Here is a 16,747-nt window from a genome sequence, read left to right as displayed (position 1 = left end):
GCACCCGGGAGGGATGTGTTTGCGGATGGTATGGCTGGGGTTACTCTGCTTTCCTGCTCACGCTCAGGGTCCAAACCGGCGCGTCCCACGTGCTGCACAGGAACAGCCCTTCGGATGGGGGCACTGCGAGCTGACGGCAGTGGTGGGCGGTGAGACCGTGGCTTTGGCTTCTAAGTCACGAAGGGGGGCAGCTTGATGCTGGGAGAGATGAAGTTGAGTGTGATTTGGTGAAATGAAACCTGCTTGCTGGCAGAGTTATTTTCATAGAATCAATCATTAAGGTTGGAAAAGACCTCCAGGATCTTCAAGTCCAACCCCCAGCCCAACACCCCCAGGGCTCCTAAACCATGTCCTGAAGGGCCACGTCTACACTTCTTTTAAATACCTCCAGAGATGGCAACTCTACCACCTCTCTGGGCAGCCTCTGACAATGCCTGAAGGTGGGGTTTGGGTTTTGAAGGTGGGGTTTGGTTTCTTTTTTTCCTTCTTTTTCATTTTAATAAGAATAAAACCTTGTAACTTTGCTCATGATAAATTACACAGTCTGCTTGATCCAGGAAATATCAAATTTATATAATCCTGTAGCACTGTTTCAATATTTCAGTAGCTGTAAACGCAGAATTATACGGTTGCCCATAATCTTTTCTTTGGTCTTTCTGTTTTTCTCTGACAGGTGGATCCAATGACATCCAGTGGCAATCCCAAGGCACTGTGGCACAGATGCTATCGTCGCAGGTAGTCAGCATCATGTTTGAACCATCCCTCTTTGGAGCAAAAAGTCTCCTCCTCGCACGGTGGGGTGGGGGTTTCACGAGAAGGGCCTGCCCGGCCCCGACCTGCCTGGCTGCTGGTGGCTGGGGACCCTCGGGGCTCAGCTCGGTGCTTCGGGAACGGGGAGGGACTGGCTGGTGGCACAGACTTCCAGCGCAGCTTGTGGTGGCATTTCAGTATCAAAATGCTCGAATACTGTGAGTTAGGACTTATCTCCACATCAGAGGGTTGGGATAGAATTAAAGGGTTTGAGTTCATAATACTTAAATCTGCAATATGTTCCTGTTTACTGCATTAATTCATTATTATTTTTTTTTTCAGTTGGTTTTTTTTTTTTCAGGCTTGTTTATTTCCAGGTGTTCTGCCCTAACCATTGCAGTTAGAAACCTTTTTAAAACTTAAATAAAGATTTTGCCCATACCATAGGATCCCAGCTTTTGGGACTTTAAGAAAATCTCCATTTCCTGAGATTCAAAATAAAATTATAAAAGAGGGTACCAGGATTTGTTTAAATGCAAGTGACACAGATTTGAAATAGAAGAACCAGGGAACAGAGTTAGTACAGTAAATCTTGCGTCTAGCAACTACTTCAAAACAGCCATGCGTCCTCTTGAGAATAATTGTGTGGTCTGCCGAAGTCCTTGCAATAGGATGTTGCCTTCGACCAACCCAAACAACTGGCCGCGTTGTGGTTTTGGATGCAGAGAGGCCAAATTACAGCCCCCCGGGTCGAAGGCAGTCAGGAGCAGGGACAGGACCTGGCCATGGGCTGCTCATCCCTTCGTCTTCCCCAGGGTAGGCTGCCTCTTCTGGCATTTTATTCCTAAATCTCAGGTTTTGGGAATACGTGGGAGTTAGGGATGGCCTTTGGGATGAAGGACTCCCCAGCCAGCTGCTCCTCTCCTTCATCCCCATCGCTTCGCCCCTGAGCTTTGCCAGCCTGCGGTCCCCTCGGAGGGGCAGGTCGGGTATAATTACACCAGGTCCGTATAGCCCAGAAGCCAACGCATTCGGCAAGAAAAAGGGCTGCTCCCGTGTCTGCCTGCGTGTCCCCAGCGAGTTACTGACAAACGCCGCGTCCACGCTTTTACTTTCCTGTCCTTTCCATCTCAGCTTTCGTCTCCTCCGGCTCCCGCATCCTGCGAGGCCGCGCTTCACACACAGCAGCAGGAGCATCAAAGAGGAGATCGTGAATAAAAACACTGCTTTATGACATGTCTTCAAAGTGCCTTTTTAAAAGTTCAAAGGACACGAGGAAAGGAGGGGATCAAAATCAAAGGAAGACTGGGGGGAGGGAAATTAAAGCCTCAGAGGAACTTTATGGCATGTTTTCTGTAACACTTTCAATGCCAAAATCACAAGTGTTCCCGGCACTGGCCCTTCTCGTTCTGCCCTCGTCTGCTTGTGCTGGTTTTAGTGCTGCTCAACAGTTCCCAGGAGCTCCTGCCTCACACGCAGGTACAGGGCACCCGCACGTGCCCTTTCTGTGATGAATTTCACGCAAGACCAAACCTTCCCGTTCTGTTGCCTCCAGGCCAAGGGGGAGACACTTGTTCTGCACCGGCTGGGAAGTCCTGGGGCTGACGGAAGAGCTGTTCCCCTCTTGGCGGAGGGCAGCAATGAGACATGGTGGCCGTGTGTGTGTCTTCTGACCTTTGGAGAGGTTTGAGAGGATTTCTTCTTTTGCCAGCACTCCCAGTGCCTGCCCCGACAAACGGCAGCTCCTGGGCAGGGGGTTGAATTGCCATCTTTAGCCGCCCACGAGGGGACTGGGCTTGCCTTTAATGAAAAGCTCTTTTTTTTCTTCTTCTTTTTTACTTCCAGAAATGTGTCTCTTTCTGTCTTATACTGCAGGGCCAAATTATTTAGTCCATGTTTGGGAGATTTGCATTACAGAAAAGGGACTTTTCCTCCTGAGCAAAGGCTGACTCTGAGCAAGAAAAGGCAAGCAAAGCACACACCTCTGTATGAATGCCCCAGGTACCACCTCAGGACTCTGCTTTACTTACAAAGGTGGGGAAGAAACTCAAAGAAATTACTTATATACTTCTTAATACTCAGTTAGCTCTCAGTTTCATCATTTTCCTGCTTTTCTGTGCCTGTTTTTAAACAGTATAGGAAAAAGTGATGTACGAGTCGAGGAAAGAAGTCAGGCTGGTTTTGACCCAGGGTCAAACCCTCGTTATTGATGGGCGCGCGCCCACTGAGGTGACCTGGGACCACTTTGCTGCTGTGGGGAGCAGAGAGTGGCCCAGGGCTGAAGCTAAAAAGGGCAGGGACGTACGTTGCTTAACAGCTTTCCCAGGCTGCGCTACAGTTTTGGGAGCTTTCAGGCTTGTGTGTTTAAATGGAAGCGGAAAGACTGAGAAAAGAAAATGGATATCGGTGGAGGAGTGAAAGGCTCACGCTCAAAGGAGCCATGGAGAGTTTCCTCGGGGTTCCTCGAGCTGGGGAGGAACAGCCTGTGGATCTGTTTTGTTGCTAACCACGTTTAAACCATCAGCCAACATGCTTTTCCTGCGCAGGGGTGATGGTGTTTCCTCATCTGACTGTTTTTCCAGAGTGGACACGTGTGTGTTGCTCCTGCGGCAATACTCAATCCTCGACTCGCCCAGGTAAGCCCACCTAAACGAAGCACTTTTCCCACAGATGCTTTCCAGGGCTGCTGCTCGGCGTGAGCTGCTGAACACCCTTCTCATGAATTCATTCTCCCTTTTTATTTTATTAATATGCTGAGCTACGCACCTTTGCTGAGCCCTCTGGTTTAGGCGCTCATCCAAAAAATAGTCAACTGCCGTGCGTATACAGGAGGTAAAATTCAGCGTGTGCAGTACCGTTCTGGAGGTCTCAAACCGTGGTGGTCTGGAGAGCAACTGGTGCAAAGCAACAAATTAAAGGACTTGTCTTTCACCCGGAGAGGTCCCGGCTTCGCTAAACATCACTGAAAAGGGCACCTCAAGGTGAAATGCAGTAAGTGTTTAATATATCTCAGCAAAAAGAATTTGCAGGTTTATTCTTTGTTAACTGTAGGGGGGAATTTAAGGTATGTGGAGTAACTAATCAGATTGGAACTTGCCTTAGAGGCTGGGGCTAAGACCTGTAAGGTTGTTTTTTTTTTTACAAGAGGGGATTTGCATTTGAGTGAGACCCTTCAATATAAGCTCTTTATATTAATTGGTATGAAGAAGGCATGCCTCGATGAACCGTTAGCTTTATTTCCCTCGCGGTCGTCGGGGCCACGTGGGAGGATTTCCTTTCCAAATACGCCGTCAGCAGTGGGGACAGACGCACAAAGTCACGTCTTGTGCTGTGCCAGGGCTGGTGGTGGGACCGTCCTGGCAGCGCCTGGTGGGCAGCGCGGGGCAGGGAGCCCCACGTGCTTACCAACCCACGGGCTTCTCTCTCAGCATCCTATAATAGCACGCACGTTAAAGGATGTGACAGTGTTTAGGAGGTTATTAGTGGCTTCCCACGGGAACCAGGAGCCTTGTGATGTCCATCCATCTCACACAGGGTCCAGAAATAGAAAGGGGCTCTTCTGTATTCCCCCACGTCTTGCTCAGCCACGGGTCTACCAACAGTAACGTGGGCTGCTGTGGGAAAAGCACATGGTGCTCGGACGTGTTTTTCCTGCTGGGGGGAGATGCAGTGAGTCAGCAGAGCTAAAGATGTCTATCAACGATGCCACTGCTTCCTCCTGGCTCCCCGACACGCAGCTCCTCAGCCGGTGAAACCTCACGCTGGGCATTTGGGTGGCAGGACAGAGCTGCTTGCTCCTGCGGCAGTAATGAAGAGTTGCTGCTCGACGGCAGCGCAGCGGGGCTTCCAGGAATGGAAAGGTGGAGGAGGCGTTAATTGGATAGAGTTCAAGTGGTTGGGTAACGCCTTATCGTGTCCCCCAGAGCAAGGGGGAGAGACGCACCAGCAGCCTACAGAGGTTCAGACCCTTCAGAGTCATTTGAACCCTGCTTTGAAGAGGCAAAGGCACAACTTCCGAAAGGTGCCATGCATCTCCTCTGCGGGAAAGGACACAATAATTTCAAGTAAGAGGATTTCTTGGCTCTGAGGTGTGGAGTTTTCATGTTTCTCCAAGTTTAAAAAGCCGGAGCAGCCTCGGTCAGGCCGCGCACGCCACGCGGCGGTGCTGTGGTCAGCTCCGGGGTCCCCGTCCCCTCCGCCCGGAGCAGACTCGTGCCCCTCGGCAGGGCGTGCTGCACAAGTCGCAGCCTGCGAGGGGAAAATAAAGCTTCTGTATAAGCAAACAAAACAAGACTTTGTCCTTAGAGCCCAGCAAGGACAAACTGCGTCAAATGCCAACCTTGGTACCTCTTCAATCATTCTGACTCGTTCCAGGTTTGGATGTGAAGGGCTTAATGGGTATGGGGCAGTTAATAGTGTTTGGGTTCAGTGGAAGAGGAGATGGACTCAGCTGTGGGGAAGAGGCTTTGATATTTGGGGCCGCTTTTGGGCTGGGGCCACATGCAAGGGCAGCAGCGTGGGCTCTGCAGCAGCGTGGGCTGACACCCCTGCCGGCACTCCTCTGCACCCCCGAGGGCAAATGCTCATGTGTTGTAGAAAACTTCAGGGCTGCACCCCGCAGCCATGCCACATGGTGCCTTACCCGCCGCTCGCCCCAGGGTTGCAACGCTTTCACCAAAACTTGCTTTTCTGCACCCGCTTCCCGAAGCCCGCCGCGCCGGCCCTCGGCATCGCGTCAGCGTTTCAGCCTTTGCTCGCCGTGCCGCTAGCCGAGCAGCAGCTCGCGCTGGCTGGTGTGGCAGAGGGTGGGAAGCCGCTGACGGGCCAGCAAAGTGCTTGCAGGGTGCAGGCAGGGCATGGCGAGCTTTATTAGGTGCAACTTCTTCCAGTGGTAACCTGCACTCCCATGGCCGTCAGGAGCTGCTGTGATGCAGCGAGCGTGGCTGTGATGCAGCGAGCGTGGCTGTGATGCAGCGAGCGTGGCTGTGATGCAGCGAGCGTGGCTGTGATGCAGCGAGCGTGGCTGTGATGCAGCGAGCGTGGCTGTGATGCAGCGTGCGTGGCTGTGATGCAGCGTGCCTGCCGGCTCGGTTCGCCGCCACGCCGGCCAGGGAGAGGTGCTGCCGCTCGGACACTTTTCCCCCTGTGCCATCCCCGAGCCGTGCCTGGCCCGGGTCTCCTCACCCTGCTCCTTGGGGTGACAGGGTCACGGCCGAAGGTGTGCCAAGAAGTACTGCGGCGGCTGGCGTTTCCTTGCGCTTCGCTGGTAGAGTGTCTCTAACTCCATTAAGTAGACATTTTAGATGCTTTGGTTCTTTTTTACCTTTTCCTTGTCTCAAAATCCGTGGCTGTTGGTGTAAATTCCCGTGTGCCAGCCCACACTTGTTGCAGATGGGCTGCGGCGTGGCCTCTGTCTCAGCTCTGTGCAGGGTTTTTATTTTATTTCATTTTATTTTTGTGAGTGTTGCCAAGACACGATTCCCCATGGAAGCCGCTAGACCTACACAGGTGCAAAACTGGTGTAAAAGGGAGGGGGAGACTCCCTGAAACCCAAACAGCAAGCACTGCAAAGGAAAACCTGTTTGGGAATCCTCATCCCGTTATACACAGGTACTTGCAAGAAAAACAGTGCTGCACACAGGGGATTGCCCTTGCCCAGTGAAGACCACGGCGTGCAGCACCTCCCGGCACGGGCGCCTATTTGAAATGTCCTTTCATAATGAAACTGTTTTTCTGTGCTTTTCTTAGGCTGCAAATGGTTATGCAAATTCCTAAATATTTTCCTACTTCCTTTTTCAGATGTCTAACATTATGTATTATTTTCTGATACTTACCTAACCCGGGAAATCTGTTTTCCATCTCATTTCAGCCAAGGTTTTCTTTTTAACCAGTCCTTCCCAGTATTTTCCTTTAACACTTTTGGTTTGCTGAGTGAACTTTGCGATGTGCGGATAAATGAAAGTGAAAATGTATTGCTTGTCACATACTTGCTGTTTAGAGAGGGTTTTTTTCTCCCCCCTCTGGATTTGAAGAGAGAGATATAAATCATTGATTTAAAAACAGGGTAATTTAACAAGATTATAGGAGAGAGAAAATCCACTTCCTACCCAAAGTAACAGTCGCTTAGCTTTCTCCACCTACACAAGCCATATGCATCCTCCAAGCTGCCTGAGATCCTCTTTTGTGTTTTTCTGGCAAGGCTGTGGTACGATAATTGAAGTCCACATGCAAAGCTTTCTCTGCAGAGCCCATGGTGGGTCTTTTAATTACTTTGTAATTGGTCAGAGGGTTACCACCCCTCAGCCCCCAGCCTGCTCTGCTGTGTTTGAAAAGTCCCAGACCCGAAGGAATATTAAAAGCTCAAAATCCCGGGTCGGAGGGATGTGTTCAAGGGTTGCCTTTCGGTGCCATCTCCCTTTTTAACAAACGTGAGCGAGCTGTGCGTGTCTTTGCCAGGACCAGAGCTCTGGGATGGGTAGAGCAGCGGGATGCAGGCTGCATCGGTGCCCGGGGGGTAGCAGGATGCTGTATCCGAAGGGCTCCGCACCGGTGCAGAGGGATGGCAAAGGGAGTGCTGATCCCTGGCTGGGATTGCTGGTTTCCAGCTGTGGGGAGCCTTTGCGCTGCCCCAGGGAAGGGCGCAGGATAGCAGAGCTCCTCGCTTGGAGCACTGGAATACCTGAAACTCAGGCAACGTTTGGGCTTGGTCACGTCACCCAAATTTACTTTGTCCTTGCAGTGACAGCCCCCCTTCTTCCGAGGGGTGAAGCAGGGATGACTCCCGGGTGTCGCACAGACCAGGATGCAGAGAAATACTGATGGGGAAATACTGATGGTCCTAGAAACAGGTACAGTAAGAGCTGTCAGCAGCACTGCCACAGCCGAGCAGATGTTGCATGAAATACTGTCAAACTAATATATATCCACTTCTTTTTTCCCATTATTCCTGGAGGTATTTAAAAGACGTGTAGACGTGGCACTTCAGGGCACGGTTTCGGAGACATGGTAGCGTTAGGTTGATGGTTGGACTTGATGATCCTAGAGGGCTTTTCCAACCTTAATGATTCTGTGATTCTTGGAGTCAGGACTCTCACCAGGCACGGGGGCAAGAATCAATAATTTTTAATAGGCGTAGCAAACCACGTAATCGTTTGATTCTGGGAGCTGGCACTCAAAAAACGTTCTTGTAAAACAAACATAGGCATCACTTTGGTTGTCTCTTTACCAGTAACATGTCCCAGAAAGAAGTGTCTTGGAGCCTGCCTAACTCCGACTTGCAGGACAGGGTTCCAGTAATGAATTTTCAATGAATCGTTTTTCTAATTATAGCAAATTATTTTTACAAATATTTTCCTGGGAAGAGAGTCTGAAACTAGAGCCAAAAAGGTAGAAGGCTGAGATTTAGAGAGTGCCTGAAAAACAAAAGTAAAAAAAAAACAAACTGCATGCTAATTTTTTTTTAATTATCAGGCCAAATAGTTCTTCAAAATGCAGAACCGCGTGCTGCTGAGCTCCTTCAACAACCATAGCGAATGCTGGTGTAATGCTGCGACTGGTCTTGTGCGCGTGCCTAACCCATAAGCTTGACATGAATGGGTTCTAGTCAACTTCATTCAAATATGACCAGTTTGTGTCGCTGAAAAATTGGAATAGCTTAGAATTGGTGGCATCAAACCCAGCTCTTCCCTCCTCTGTCCCTGCGCAGCCCCCGGGGACGCCCCAGCGGCGCTGCTGGAGCAGTGGGGGGCAGAGGGGTGATGGGGCAGAGGTGCACAGCCAGCAGCGAGTGAAGGAAAACGCTTGCACGACCTGAGCAGGATCTCATGCCTGAGGGCCCCAGACGCGAACAATTTCATATTTGTTTTCTTCTCTAAATGTTGCAACTCATTTCTATTCTTTTTCCAGAGCGGAGCCGCCTTCCTGGTTGCAGACACTCTCGGTTTGGGGGGAAAAGAATGAGTAACTACTAGTTATCACTAAAAGAAGTGTAAACACCCATCTCTGGATGTCCCACGCCATGCAAGCGCGAAGGCAGCGCGTGCTTGTGCCGACGGAGAGGGTTTGGCTGCAGGCAGGCTCGGTGCTGCCTGCTTTCCGGGAGAGGTTTCCACCGCCCGCCGCACTGGAAGCGCAGGGGCTTGCGGTAAGATGCTGTTTGTGTGCATGTCTTTCTTCTCGTGGCTCTTATGCTCAGCTGGGGAATTTAATTAGAAGTTAACCATGGAAAAATCCATAATACTTACGTATAGGTGGTGTGGGCTGCATATAACTGAGGAATAATCTTAATGAAAACCTGAATGTAGGTTATTGTTCATCAGAAAGGAGTTAGTTGATTATTTCTAAAGAAAAAAAGACAAAAAGCCCAATCCGCAACCAAAACCCCCAACAGCAAACCCCACGGAGGGCTTTGCAGCGTGAGCCCCGGGAAGCGCAGCAGCGGTGCTGGAAGACGTGGTGCGGTGCCTGGTTTTGGTCGAGGGCTGTGCTGGGGTTTGAAGCACAGGTTATCGGCACCCCGCGCAGGGCGCAGAGCAACGGTGGGCTCAGGGAGCCTTGGAGTAATACAGGCATCGGGTATTTTATGGCGTGCGCTTATTTGCTTAATGAGGAATTTGAGATAAAATTGTCTCAGGTGGTGGAAACTCATCTGGAAGCCCATTGTGACCGCGGTCTCTTGGCAAACCCCGCGGTATCTCGTTGCCATTGCTCTTATTAAAGCGCCTAAGGGTTAAAGATGGATGGTTCCCCCCGCCCCCAGTCAGTAAAGGTAATTACACCACCATCTATTTAGCAGGGAAAGAATTTGCCATTGAGTAGATAGGGCCCTGCTTCGCCAGAGCCCTTCAGCCGCCCAACAATATCGCATTACCCAGATTGCATAAAGAGCGGGAGCGATTTCCGCTGGCGGCTCCATAATGGAGGTATCTCTTTACAAAGCCCCCACTTCAGGCCAGCTGAATGCCTCCGCCGAGCCTCAGAAATCCCGCAGCCCTAATCCCTTTAGCAACAAAGATCTGTTTCTTTGCTTAGCATGAAGTAGACCTCAGAGGCCGGTGTGTGCCTTGGCCTGTAGGCCAAAAGCCTCCTGTTTACAATTTCCCTATTCCTGTTTTTAATGTTGTTCTGAGAGCAGCCACAAAGGGCCGGTTTTGTCCAGCAGGAACAAGGGAGCTATTAGAGAGGGACGGAGGAAGGAAGGAAGGGAGATCCAAAAGGAGCAGCCCAGGAGGGATTAGCATACACAGCTGTTCCCTCAGGGACAGGAGCTTTATGCTTTTTATAATTTCCCTCTCATTTACATTTTTTAATATCTGGTTTCCTTGTTTCCAGCCCCCTTCCCCCCATGTCTTCAGGACCATCTGCCCATTTTATTGGATTTTTTTGTTTTTCAGGCAGGAACATCCAGCCCAGCGCGCTCACCGGCTCCGGTGTTAAACCCTGCAATCTGTATCAACCGGGCTTTAGCGTTTTTGCTCACTTTAAGCCTTCTCTCCTGCCTTGCTCATCTCACGACATGTCCCTCCACCCAGCCCCGTCGTCCCTCCCCGCCAGCGGTGGGAGCTGCCCCCGGGGGCAGCGGGTTGGGAAGGCAACGCTGAGCATCGCCGGGTCGGGATGACCAAGGCTGAGGGTTTTTGGCTCTGAATGCACATTGTTCTTGACTCTACCAAGACCAGAGGGGAGAATAGCCGAGCTGTTTACAATACGGTTTCATAGACCGCTAAAAAGCCGCCGCCTGTTTTTCAGAAGTGCAATGAAACATTTATGAGTAGGGAAGGTGGTGCAGCTCGCTGCTGCCGGAGCTCTGCGGGGGGAAGGGGCAGTCGCTTTTTTGTGTGTGCACCACGTCCCACGTTACGCAGGCTATCGACAAAGGCATTAACAGAACACCTCTGTGTCATTGTCGTTCCCAGCTGGTGATCTCCCAGGTACCCTGACTTGCAGAGGGCAGAGGTGGCGAGCGGAGGCAGCCGGGTCCGACCCGCACCGCTGCCGGGGCACGCCTGCAAACCGGCCCCGGGGATGTGCGGGGCACGGAGCTGGGTAAGGCGCTGTACTGCTCTGCTCTCCACGTTTGTGGCTCTTTCTCTCACAAGCCCTGGGCTCTTTCCATGTTTCTATGCGATACGTAAGTCCCTGTGCAGCTGCAGAGCTACAAAACCCTGTGCCTGCCCATACCTACGCCAACTCGCATCAGCCATCTTAAATCTGGGCATTTTATCGAAAATAAATGAATAACACAGCAGGTTGTTTTTTTTTCCTTCTGTGCAAGAGGAGAGGTCGTCTATCTGCCTCTGTACTTTAACGGCTCCATTTTGGCTATTTCCCGTGCCGCGGCCTGTTTCTCATGTGGAAGTTACAGCAGGTCCTTCCAAATAGTGACCTGGTTTTTTCTCAACACAAGATCACTCCAAAGCTCGTTGACGTTGTTAAGAACATTTATTTTAGGCAAATGGGTGCTCTAACCAGAGTTGTAGCCTGGCTGTAGCTAAACACAGGAACAAATCAGAATTTGAGTTTTACTGTAATGTCTATGAATGTTTCACTGTATCTTCGGCATAAGGGATCCCATTGTACGTATTTAGGATGTCTACGGCTTTTACGTGGTTTCGTCTACATTTCTCAGGCTTTAATATTTGAAGTTCCTTCTAGGGATGTATCAAAGGAAAAGCCGGATTTGAACTCCATTCAGAAAGTTTTCACGTATTCAGAATTACTTAGTGCTTATAAAAGTAATTTGCTTCTGTGGAATACGTTTAATATATCTCCTGGAAATGGGGTGTTTTGTCCCATTCAGCAGGAGCCTGGGCTGTGAACTGGACCTGAGCAGCGGAGCAGGGCTGTGGTTAACATCCTCCCGACTCACTCGGGGACGTCCAGCCTAAACCCTTCCTTCCTGCCCAAAGTGGAATTATCATTAACTCGTAACTAGTTTTCAAGAAGAACATTTTTCTGTAGGCTGTGGAGTCCTTCCAAGAATTTTTCAATTTTTACAAATGAAAATACAGTCTCAACCAGATGCCAGCTAAAATGCGCTTACTTTATACCAGCTAGCCAAGGCACCGCACCGCAAGCTCAGCAATGCGACCTTTAAAATAGCCTTTCTAGAACAAGCTGGGAAGAACACTTTCTAAAAAGCCACAATTGCAGCTACTTTTATTACTCATAATATCCTTGATGGAGAGGAACTTAAAAATAATACTTAAGGAACTTAAGCTTCAACAGCCCCCAGTAGACTTGGTTTATGTGCAGTGCAGGCTTCCTTCGTGGGATTATAGACTTGAGACTGTGATTATAGTGTTGATGATGATGCAGATTTTCTAAATCATTACTTGCATAAGAATAAAATAAAATAAAAGGAGTGAAGCCTTTGCTTCACTTTGCTCATGCAAATGAACGGATCAGTGATTCCGCCAGTTGTTTCTAAAAGCAGAGGCACATTTCCATGTTTCCTCCACATATTTATTAAACTAACAAGTATCACATACATACATACGGAAAATGCATTCGGACAATGTATTTCAAATCATTAGAATACTTTGAGCCATCAGTCTAAATGGTGCTTTGTAGATGCATAATTACATATTACTTTCTGGGATTTTTATCATATTCCAAGCTGTGCTGAGCTACTATTTAATTAAAACTGCCACTTGGGATCCAATTTCTTTAGGTTTTGTGTATGGAGATCTGATCGCTAATTTATATATTTTCATTAATACGATGCCTGTAGCACACAGACATGTCTTGCAGGCGTTGCTGACGCCGCATCCATCTTCTGCTTGTGAAGCTGGCTTTAGGATGCAGAGCAGGATCGTGGCCCTGCTGAAAGTCAATATGTTAAAACAACGTTAAATCCAATTTGCTTGAGTAGAACCAACGAAGATTTTGCACCAACGGCGTCAGGACGCTTCTGCTTTGATGGAACGATATCTTTTTTAATCTGTGAATTTCTGGTTCTTAAATGGATTCCAGTAAATATGTTGGGCTATGGGTAAAAATTGCCTGCCTCTTCAACTTCCTTAGGGTGGAAACAAGGGGTTTAAGGAAAATATATCTTGTTTGTACTTGTTTTTCTATTCCTGTTGTTACCAAGCCCATTGGTATTCAAATTTGTCGCCTTATAAAGATGTGGTTCTCCCGAGGCCCTCTGGTCCCCCCCGACAGCGGCAGGATATTGAAGGATTCAAGCCGCGACCTCCGAGCCGCCGCAGACTCCCTGCTTTACCCCGGCTCCATTTCCCTGCTAGATACAACCTGCTCAGCCCTACGTTTCCTCGAGGTAATACTCGATTTCCCAAATCCCGTGTTTCTGGCCACGCAGCCTCTTTTTTTGCAGTTTGTTTTCTTCCCTGCGAGGGGCTGTGCCCCGGGTGGGCGGCCGCGAGGGCAGCCACCGGCTCGCCCCTTCCCCTGGGGCTGCGGTGGGGATGGTGGCGGCGGGGCCCCCCAGCCCGCTCAGCCCTCGGCTCCCGAGCCCGCCGCGGGCGCGTAACGCCAGCTGTGGTGACAGGGTCTGCTATTCCAGCGGGGCCGGATGGGGACCACCAATTTTGTTCTCGCAGACGATGGCTGCTGGCTCCCTGAGCGCATTGTTCTGCGCTGGCAGGAACAAATTAGGGCATTGTCTTTGCTCCAGGAAATTTCCTGTCTTCTCTTGATGAGGTACTCAGCTACAGAAAGTGCCTGTCTGCTCCCACAGCAGTGAATCTCGACACCCACATATTGGGCTGGTGTCCTGGGGTGGGGTGGTTTTTTTTTTTTAGTGTTGACTTGGGAAGCTTGCCTGTACAAAATGAATGAATAAGTAAATAATTTGCAGCTGCCTGGAGAGCTGGAACACCTCCGTGCCTTGCCCGGGGTTTGGAAAGTCGATGGGGAGAAGGGACGTCGAGCTGTGCCCTCCTTTGTCCCTGCTAAAACTCCCCCCCACCCCGAGCTTTGGGAAGCTATGGGCATTTGGGAAAAGATGAGCCTGCGCTCTGGGATGAGCCCGCGCTGGTGCCTGGCCCCGTGTCCTCCAAGCGGGATGTCTGTACGAGCGGGACCAGGCTCTCCCAGTAAGGATGGGAGGACTGGGGAGTGCCGTGGCAGTGCTGGAGGGGAGAGGCTTTCTCTTTTGTGTGTGTGCTTGCCGAGACAGCCCGGAGGAGAAAACAGAGCAAGGGCATCAAAGAGAAAATCTTAATGTTTGGTGGAGGAGGGAAAGCTGGAGAATGGAGCGAAGGCAGCCTGGGAAGTCGTGGGGTGTTCCGTAGCCTGAGAGGGGGTGACAAGGTCTAGGGCAGTGCCGGGAGGATGGGAGGAGGCAGAGACCATGGAAAACAGCTGGGGAAGAAGCCTTCTTTGCAGGAAGCCAAAATGTTATTATTAGTGCTCCGTTTCCTGGACAAAAGATTCTTGTCTATTTAAATACTTCTGCTTCGTGGAGCCGCAGTTCTCCAGACACAATAAAATTTGCCTTTTCTTCCCTGGCGTTTTCATTTTCCGTTTGCAGCAGGTGGTTAAGGCTACTGTGTGCTGTCGAGTAAGTCATTTGCAGGCTGCTGCGTGGGCTTGCTTTGCTTGGGGAGCAGGGAAAGGCAAGCCCGGGGGACAAGGGACAAGGGATTTGCGTCTGCCAGTGGAGATGCTGCTCTTCCGCGGCGGTGCAAATGCTGCTGGTAGAGAGAGAAGAGCTATCAGATTTGAATAAAAAAGGCAAAAGCATAAAAATTCTTAAAAAATTTACACAACTAGATATAATCCCTTATCATCCATCTTATGAAACCTCCCTGGGCCATCCCAGGGCTTCCTTAGCCGAAGCGCTGACGATGACAGCTTTTCTGCTCCGGCAGCAAGGTGCAGAATCTCCTTAATGCCTAATAATCTCGGCTAATGGCTAATTTGCATTATTCTCTCCATCCAGGGATGCACCAAGAATGCAGGAGGTTTGAAACTGCTGTTGTGTGGGTAAGAGATCCAGTAGTTGTGAAAGGTGACGTAGACGCAGCCATCCTTTCGGTAAGCTAAATGATGCGATGGCCCTGGCATCTCCACTCGCTCCGCTCTCTGTGCTTCGGCAGCGCAGGCAGATTCTTTTTCACAGAAATTCCAGTTCATTTTACGGGGTTGCGGTTAGAAATATTTTCTGTGTTGAAATGTGAAAAACCTTCTTTTTGATATTTCTTATTTTAATATAATTGGATTTTTTTAAATGTGAAAGATCATATCTGACAGCAACAGTGTGAAATTTTCTGCGTAGAATCCCAATTTTTTCCTATATTCGGGTGTCTTGAGTTGAATATCAGATATATCCCCACAATAATAGAAAAAGGGCTTTTATTCCATAAAAAGATGGGTGATACCGCACTCTGCTGACTTCCCGATTATAATTGTTTCTTGTTCCAAGCCCTGTAAGGTTTTGAAAAAAAAAAAAATCAGCCTTCCTGGATGTATGACAAATATAAATATGTATTTATTTTTAAGCCACTACAGAAATGCAGATGTACTTAAAGCACTTTACCTGTTGTGCAGTTGGACTCGTGGCTGTCGCGGAGGACAGGCAGGACTCACAGCTGCTAAACCGCTAAAGGCGCGTACCGTACATCTCGGCGTAGGCAGCGGAAAGGGATTCTGGGCTGGGATTCGGGGAAAACTGAATAATTCACTCATGCTGAATGAATAAATAAAGCCAACCTACCATCATGCCAGTTAGATGTTTTTTTTTTCTTTTCTATCATACAGCACCCAGTCTCAAATGATAACAACAGCCATTCTTCAAACAATAAGCACTTGGGGATGAGCTGTCAGTGTTTTATGGGCGTGAATTTGGTTTGGTAATTTTTTCCAGGGTAGGTAAAGCCACAGGTGTATATGGCCTTGAGCCGCATCGGCGATGTGCCAGCCCCAACAAGCGTAATTAATACTTTTATTTCACAGCAGTCTGCGTTGTTCTGTGCTGGAGCCGTGTTTGTGCAGTGGGCCCGATCCAGCGTACTCGGCGCTGCCCCCAGCCCCCCCGAGGCTCAGCGCACGGCGCTGCCGCTCCCCTCGACGCCGGTTACCTGGCGGTCCCCGCCCCAGCAAGGATCGACCTCCTCTCCCCCAGGGATGAGCTCCTCACGCTGCCTCCCCGCTCCAGCAGTGACGGCAGCGGGATGCTTCGCCAGCAGGTAGAGGAGGAGCACGTTTTGACTATAGGAGTAGGTTTTGAGTATGTGGGCGCTGAGGTTAGCGGGGGGGGCGATACCTGTTGTTGGACCCATCGGAGCCGGTTTCCGTGGCCAGGCTTTCAGCGGGTCCCTGCTTTCCGCCTGCCTGGAAGCTCGCAAGCGCTCATCCTCCCGGCCCAGGAGTGCCGCCCCTGGGCCCTTATCTCTCAGGAAAGTGCAGCAGTTAGATGCTTTTCTGTGCAGCTTTGTAATTTTTCTAACGCTTGTCAGGCAGGGCTCTGGCGCGCTCTGGTTTTCCTCCCGGTGCAGCTGAGCTCGCGCAGGCGGAGCGGCGTGAACGTGCAGATGCCTCGGTGAGCTGCGCCTCTGTCCCCTTGCCCTTGGGAGGTGATGGGCTGCCACCACTGCCCGTCCTGGGGCAAGGCCAGGCGTCCAGGGGCCCCTGCCAGCCTTGTTCGGCTGTGCTGAAACACAAGCGGCATGCTCGGTATAGCCGAGAGTGTTTCCAGCGTCAGCAGAAGCAGCCGGCTGGGTGCAAACGCGTGGCTCTGAGGAAGAGCTGGAGCAAGAGGGACCCCCAGCTCTTACATCCCATCCCTCCCCTGATGGGCTGAGGGGACATTAGAGAGCTTGTGACATGCAAATACAGCCATCCCGCGGATGTACTGTCCAGAGTACGGATGGGGAAGGGGCTTGGCAGTTTGTCCTTGAACACGTTTCACCTGGCAGAGTGGTTTTGGCTGGCGTGAGATCCTTTCAGGTCCCTCAGAAGTGTGATTTTCCTTGGCCATGTATTGCTAATTGTTCTTGGTGGTACAAATGAGCACCAGAGGCGGCGGTGTCTG

General features: G+C 50.3%; 1 long non-coding RNA gene across 1 annotated transcript; it reads right to left on the bottom strand.

Annotated features, from left to right (window-relative positions):
- Positions 1-15,062: 15,062 nt before the first annotated feature.
- LOC135314638 (uncharacterized) lies at positions 15,063-16,477 on the bottom strand. Its single transcript, XR_010374131.1, has 3 exons — positions 15,980-16,477; positions 15,254-15,368; positions 15,063-15,141 (listed from the first exon to the last, which is right to left on the bottom strand). It is a non-coding gene; the product is annotated as an uncharacterized LOC135314638 (long non-coding RNA).
- Between the last annotated feature and the right edge of the window lie 270 nt (positions 16,478-16,747).

The sequence above is a fragment of the Phalacrocorax carbo genome, chromosome 8 (assembly GCF_963921805.1).
Source record: "Phalacrocorax carbo chromosome 8, bPhaCar2.1, whole genome shotgun sequence".
Taxonomy (NCBI): domain Eukaryota; kingdom Metazoa; phylum Chordata; class Aves; order Suliformes; family Phalacrocoracidae; genus Phalacrocorax; species Phalacrocorax carbo.
Note: the sequence above shows the minus strand (reverse complement) of the source record. Positions and strands in the feature narration are given on the sequence as shown.